This window comes from Augochlora pura, chromosome 9 (genome assembly GCF_028453695.1).
Source record: "Augochlora pura isolate Apur16 chromosome 9, APUR_v2.2.1, whole genome shotgun sequence".
In the NCBI taxonomy this organism is placed as follows: domain Eukaryota; kingdom Metazoa; phylum Arthropoda; class Insecta; order Hymenoptera; family Halictidae; genus Augochlora; species Augochlora pura.
The window spans coordinates 3,995,097-4,003,304 of NC_135780.1; positions in this window are offsets into that span (position 1 = coordinate 3,995,097).

An 8,208-nucleotide genomic window follows, 5' to 3' on the forward strand; every position below is an offset into this window, starting at 1 on the left:
GCAAAGATAAATGCAGCTCGCGACGCTCATTAATTACTCGATAACGTGGTTTTTACTTCGCCGTTATCTACTTTATAAGCGCTCCCGTTGGCTGGCTGCATCTGCTTCTCGAAAATTAAAGAACGCGCGCCGATAGGGAACCGCGCCGGAAAATCTCCTAATTACGAAACAACAGAATGGAAATCTGTCAGAGCGATTGCTTCCTTTCGAGATTCTAATGAGACACGGTTTCGACACCGTCTCGTTTTAAATCGCGCCTCGTTTTCTTTACGTTCTCGCTGCTTTGTGGTCCTCCCACTAGGCTCGAGATTAGAAAGAGATTAACCCATCTATCTAAAAATTTATATTAAATTGATAAATCAACTTTTGTGGGAAATTATTAAACGAATAGCTTAATCATAATATACATTATAACAGGAGTAGGGGAAAGTCTAAATTCTTATCAGTCTTTTCCCGTTTTTTCTTAAGCTTTCTATGTCTCTGTGTTATAATATTTATTATAATTTATATACATCTATTATGTCTCCATTTTTATTGCACTCGTGTGACTGCTGTACAAGATCTTTTTCTGATTCTTCTTTTCGTTTGTAAGAAATTTTTACCCATACGAACGACTAAAATTATTATTATCACTATTACGATAAATAAAATCAGTTTTGTCATCCCTGTAAAATAAAACGCTTTAGCGACACTCGGATCTCGGTAGATTTAGCATCAAGTAATCCGCGAATTTTTGAGATGTACATAAAATTGCCGACACCAGCATTTTCTCCTCGTAAAAATCGTTTCCACGTCTATACCTCCGTTATCGCCGCCACCAAAAAATATCTGCCGTGTTACCGATTTTTAAATAATAGCGGGCCACAAATCATGGACTACGGATACCATGATTGCGGTGTCGCAAAAATGAACCGATCCTGCGGGAGCATGCTCCCGTAAATCAGCTGTCTTTCCGCGACGCGGCGACACATCGACTCGTTCCTTATCTGCTGCGTCGCCGCCTTCCTCATTATTTTCGTCGCTGTGTAAGCGTCCGTGCGCGTGGTCGAGCACCGTCGAAGAAGAAACGTCGCTAGGAACAGCTGATAAACCACGGCGCGGAACAGAGCGACGATTTCGAGCGGAGCGTAAAGTGGCGCGGGAGAAATTTCGTGGTGCATAGTCCGAGCGTCGTTCGTTAGCCTAACTTCTCTGAACTCGTTCGCTTTGTCAGCCGAATAAATTTCACGCGACTTATGCGTTGCTCGCGATGCACCGTGCGCACACCTTCGTCGACCTTGCTCGCCGTGGAGCGTCATAATCGCATCTCTAGTTTCGTTCGTTGTATCCTTCACCTGAAACTCGCCTCCGACGGAGCACGACGCTCGCGACTGCCGTTGCTGAATATTAATTTTCTCGTCCGCGTAATCTGAACTTATATAATCGTCTAGCGACGATAACGCGGACCTACCGCATGCCGCCTCTTTGATTACAGACATTTGTCAACCGCGGGAAACCGACGTCGCCGCCGCGCAATCTTTCCCCCGTCGATAGTGCGTGGAACTTTCGTGCTAATTAACCGACACGGAACTACAATTCAAGCCGGCGAAGGTTTCCGCTCGAAATTATACGAATCGAAGCGCTGTGTATCTCCCCTCCGATTTTTATTCCTCCTTAATGGACGCAATCCTTCGTGCATCATTCCAGAAAAGCGCGATTCTACGACTCTAAATAGTACCATGTTAAGGTTCGAAGAACGCCATTTTATATCATCGATTCCCTATTTATGGCTCGATCCACTGTAAAAGAAAATCTTGAAACATAAAAATGTTTCTCTTCTTTCATAGAACGTTGTCACGTGAAAATTATTCTACGCCCGTAGAAAGTCGTAATTACACAGACGAGAGCCTCTTCGATTACGCTCTTTGTAAAGCATAATTGTTACACACAAGAAACGAACAAGGCAGATTTTGTTCCGGTTCTCGGGAGCGTGATAATTAGCAACAATGTTTTTCTCGTTAACGAATGCGACTTTTCATCTTCATGGAATGGTTGCTATTCCGCGTCGTGGAACCAACGACGAGTAATTTATACGGGCTGCGAACTACATAATTTGAAGAGAGTCGATCGAAAGCGGCATATCTTCAACTCGTAACTTCGACTAGCGCGACCCTACCGCCGAAGGGTTAATTGGCGCACGAGGAAGATTAATTGACCGCTATCTGTTCTATAACAATTTGATACCAGTTAGAAATACGATACAATGTTTGCTACTGGCTGCGCGCTGGCTGCACTGTAAAACGATACGCGTCACGCATGCTATAAAGGTTACGGAAACATTCGGCATCAGCGTATTTTTACTTCAATATTATCGCAGGACGGCCGAACAACCATGAAAAATGTATATCCTCGCCCTTGCGCGACACCGTAGGATTTGTTAGAAACAGAGAAATTCAAGATGGCCGTCCCTCGCTGATATATCTTATACATGGGGTTGTAGGGGACGGTGGGAGGGTCAGTGAACTCGTAACTAAATGATGAACACGGGTGAACGATACATCGAGGATTCATTGTTTTCCTGGCACTTTTGAATTACGAGAAATGTAGTTCATTAACAGAAAGAATATAGGCCGATATTTACAGAATTCTACGAAATTTATTCACGAAATATTCTCGAAAAAATCGAGGTTACTATTTCGTATATTATACTGTTATGTTGTATATTGTATTATTATGTTATATATTATATTATTATGTTATATATTATATTATTATTTTGTATATTATATTATTACATTATATATTATATTATTATTTTATATACTATATCATTATGTTATACATAATCACTCTATCTGCAAACAAGTCATTTCCCAAATCATTCGCTACTAACTGTTCACTGAATTCTAACCTCGCAAGCACAAGTTCCCCATCCCCCACCGCGCTATACATACTTCTCTAGTACACGAACCCAGCACATTTTCCAACCTAGTAAACTTTCTGAAAACATATTCATCTTTTCTCTTTAAATCCCACCTCGCCAAAGTACCGAGAATTATCGAAGCCAACAAATACCCTGCTCAAACTAAATCTCCCAAAAACGCGACTAATCCCCGAGTACGGTAAACAATGGGCTCACAGATTAATCCCTTAGCAGCGTCAAGCGCGGATCGCCGTTCCCCAACTTTCTCTGTCGAAATAAAGCGACACGTTCTTACGAAAAACCCAGCTGTTCGTCGGAGACCCGTAAATTTGCAATATTCGTCGGCGGTCAACGCGCGTCGAACCCACGTTTCGACTCGAACCCGAGGCTCCATAAATCATGTCGAAGCGGGTTCAAACCTTTCTTCATCCCCCCCGAAGGACGCCGGAGCGGGAAACGCGGTCGTTACGACGCGTCGCACGGTGGTCTGAGAATTCGTTTTCCGTGGTTCAAACTATTTTAGCGTTGTGTCAAGGTTTTACGAACACAGCACGGTCGTAGAATTCGTCTCGACATCAGTTCAAATGTTATCGGCAACTGTATATTAATATTTTGAAACGTCGAGGTGACCAGCATCTTTTACAAAAAAGATTGTCGTTCGGCGAGCGTAGCGACCGACCGTTAACGAGGTTAAGAAAATTCCGACGGTCATTATTTTCAATGATATTTTTATCTAGGCTCGTTTCGAGCTGGCTTAGGTAGGTCCTCTGACGAATCTGACGATCAGACTCGCCCGAACCAACGTCGTCCTGACCAGTGGGTGTCCTTGTTTCGTGACGTGCTTTACGGGTATACAGGGTGTCCCGATATTATGTTACCTCCGGGAAATGAGAGGATCCCGAGGTGATTTGAAGAAACTTTTTCCTTAGAGAAAATGCAATCCATGGCTTTGCTTAAGAATTATTAATGGAATACGCTGACCAATGAGAAGCAAGCTCTACTGGTCGGCGTTTTTTGTTAGTAATTTGTGAAGTTATTAACAAAAGCCGTGGATCGCATTTTTGCTAAGAGGAGAGTTACTGTAAACGATCCCGGAAGACTCTTATAATATATAATATTATTTATTATAATATACAGCACAATATTTGGATACTTTGTGTATCAACAATGGCTAGATTTCCCGTCGACACCCGGTATGTACCGCACGACCGAGGCATTTCCGCTAGATTTCCATCATGCCTGGCACATTTTTCCAAGCGTTCGCCTGTCCTTGTCAAAAAGGATACTCTGTCCTTTACAGGGCCTGAATAAACAGACCTTCGAATGCGTTGCTAGGGGCTTTCGTTTCAACTCTCCCAGCGGTTTCAACTTTAAAAACCAATGGTTCGATCGCATTTGGTTCGATAGCGACACGAACGAACTTGTTTCAGTTAAAGCCGAGAGAGAGAATAAATGTTATAAGTCCGTATTACCAATCTACGATTATTCTCCCAGCTATTACTTATATTCTCTTATGTAGAAAAGCGAATACTGACCAACTTTTGTTGCAAACATTCTTTAGCCGGACCGTCGAAAATATTCGTGGTTTGTTTTGAAATTGGATACGAGTGCAGTCATCGCACGATAACGTAACATGCGACGTCTAAAAATACTTCTAAAAATCTGCATATTAGTTATTAGAAACGGCACTTGAAATTTCCGTGTTCCTATTAACATTGCATTTACGAGCATAATAGTTTATTCATTCTTATTTTGTATCTATAGTTTAACCCTGAAACACCCTGTATAAGGACGTTAACCCCTTGTATTTATCAACTACATTAATTAGTTATTGTTGCTAAGAAATTCCTACGCCAGATAGAAAATTTATATTTATTATATCGCAACCCTTACTTCAATATTTAAATATTAACCCTTCGATGTTGTGTTAAGGTTATACACATGTGTCATGCTGATCGATATTAATGTTTGTTGAACGAACAGTAACACATAATAGCAAGATTAAGTAGGAAAAACAAAATTTATTAATTCTTTTTAAAAATTTAGATATATGTAACACAATAATATATCTTACTTTTATTTAAAAATAGAAAAATAAATAAACAGCCTTGGTGACTGTTTACTTGAACTTTACTTTTATTTTGACTTTAACTTGAACTTGAAAAATGAGAATAATGTACATATTTACTAAACAAATCTTTGCAACGAATCCAACACGATAATGTAGGTTAAACGGTTAACATTCGTTATTTTGAAGTTCTAAAAAGCTATCAGTACACGTTGCACAAGTATGAAAGTCGAAAAATTGGATACTGCCCATAAATTAGAAATGATTGTTTTCCCGAGCACAGCGCGCTCGCCGTGTTCCACGCCGCTGCAGTGCGGGCGATAAAAAAAAGAACGAAGGGAAAAGGGAACAACGGTTTGTCGAAGACGGGGAAGCAGCGAAAAAAAAGAAAGGCCTGTTCATTATGCAACGGTCTAATAACGAGGCTCTCACTGCGCCCTTTTTGCCGGTTACGCCTTCAGTCCGGAGCGGGACGTACACGCGCGCGCGTAGAAGCGAGTGGAAGCGGATAGACACTGGTGGAAGCGAGGAGACGCGATTGGAAGCGAGTGGAAGCGAGCGGAGCGGGGCTCCGCAACATATAATACGAGGTACGCACGACGTGCACGTGCGTGAGCTGACCTCGCTCTGGCCACGCACCTCCCGCATGGCTCTCCAGCGATTCGCGTGCTGCGAAGCCTAACGAGAGACCTTCAGCGGAACACGACAGAGCTCTCGGCTCGAACCGGAGAGGAGAGACGAGGCGCGCGTGTGTGAGAAAGGGCGAGAGAGACGGCTAGCAAAGAAAGAGAGAGAGAGACAGGCCTGGAAAACGCGCGTGTGTCGCGCGCGCGCGCTCGCAAAGATCTAGTCGTCTCGCGAGACCGATCCGCCTTTCTCCCGTAGATCCACCGATCGATCGATCCACTGATCTGGTGATTCACGTGCTGCCGCCTTCTTTTTCCACTGCGCAGAAATCTCCGTCGGTGACTACGATCTTTTGCTCTTTGATCAATCGTATCTTAACATGTTTCTTGAACTCTTTAGATAATTCGTTTCAGGTGAGTATGTGAGTATTTACTAGGGCTGGAGAAGAATTGATTTCTGATATAGTAAATGATTTCTGTCGTCTTATGTAACACAGAGTTTCGCAAATAAATTTTTTTTTATATAATGGTGACATGTAGAAAGTGTCTTCACCATATCCTGCATTATGTGAGACAATAAAAATATTTATAGTCTATTCGCTATTTAAAAAATCTAGTTTTAACTAACTTTGGATTTTGTCAGATTTGTTCAGTGATTTTTGAGTCGATCACATTTATTTGATTTCTGTTCTTTTCAAGCGATTCGGGCAATTTTTATCACGCATAAAAATCCTCAATCTAACGTTCTTAAAATTGTACCAAACGACTTGGATTATTTAAAAGTATTACAAGCACTAAACAATAGACGAACAAAGCGATTGTTCTTAAAAGTAAACGTACACGTATCTAGCGTCGTTCGAAGTGTCTTAGCTAAGCACAGGCAAGGTATGGTGCGAACTTCGCGTTCCTAGATCACGAGGAAAAGTGGACTGCCACAATTAGAAATTGTGACGAAACGGTTTAATTAAATTTTACGATGCACACCTGGGCGGTATTATTACAACTGAATGCAGTTAGAAAGTGGAGGAGTCGGGTCGGAGGCTTATCTGCGGCACAGTGTTTCACGTGTCTGTAATCTAAAGAGTGCCTCGGAAGAGTTCTTTAGCACCGTGAAACGACGTAACGCCGACAGCTTTGAACAGTAATCATCTGCGAACCAGGACGAAGCGGGGAATGATTCTTGCATAATTAAGTCGGGGAAAGTTTCCCCTGAAAACCCGCTAATTTGTAAGGACTCCGAGCTACTTCCTACTTAAATCTAATAATCCTCATTGATCGCGAGTAATTCCGCACGATATTGTTCTCACTGGTCGTTGATGTTTCAGTGAAAGATAAATCACGGTTTGTTACGTTCTATTTCATCGTTTCGCAACTAACATGGAAATGTTTCGAGCCGAAATCATTCTCGAGAAAACTGGACCCAACATTCAACCTTTTCAACCCCTCAGCCGACCCTCATTCTTCCATCTTACTTCCCATCAAATTGACGCAAAGACGGGAAATCAATATCACGGGCAGATTAATAGCTAGCTTCGCGGATCCCCTCTTTGAGCACGAAAACCTGAGATGAGATTACGTAAATTTGAAATAAGATTAATAGCCTCGTTTGTAACTAAGTAAACGAAGTATAGAACGTATTACTTATTTGGACATAGAAATACATCGAATTGACGGGTGCGATGGAAAAGAATGAAATATTACGCAGAGAGATAAATATGCGTATTGATCCTGTGCCACTGGGATGATCTAATCTATTAATTGGATCTCTGGAGATCATGTGCACGATGTCGATAATATTTAATACCAGCCAAGAATACAAAACTCTGAAAACATTAAAAAGGATAGTGTTTCTCTATTTTTGCAGTTACCGAAATTATTAACAGAAGAAACTAATGCTCCTAACTAAAAACAATGTAAGTTAGCTTTTTTAAACTGCTGTGTCTGCGATATTGGATAGGAGTCGCGTTATTTAATTTGTTTCAGTTGCGCAACATTCGATCCACCATGGCCTTTATACGATTTGTAACACGAATACAACGTAAGTACGAGTAATATGATTTGAATGTCATTTGCATAACATAAATATAAGACGAAGTCGTCAGAAATAGACGCTTCCATCGTGCTTCATCATTACAGTCACCACCGACAGTGTTTGCGAAAAAAAAAATAAATACGGGAACGTGACCTTTGCGAAAGTTGTGCAAAATTGTTTGACGCAGCCGATCGGCGCGGTTCACCCTCGGGCCCCCCCACCTCCCCTCCAGGTGCAACCGCATCGTTCGTATTTCCAGCGTCAGGTAGCGCAAACGGGCTTACAGTTTCGACCCGGAGGAACTCGAATCGATCGAGGAGATCGTTGAACCGATCCGACCGATTCCCTTTTCCCTTTGATCCATGGCGTTGCCGTTCCGCTAATGAACTTTCTACGGAAACGTGGGTCACGAGCGTCGCGGGAATGATGGGAGAAATTTTTTAATTGCTTGGTAACGGTAACGGGGAGTGTACGCGACGAAAATACGGTCCGGCGGACGGTGCTAACGGGAGATCGAAGTTGTTCCCGTCCGCGGGAAACGGATCGATTCGTGAATTATTCAGCGCGGCGACGGGATGCC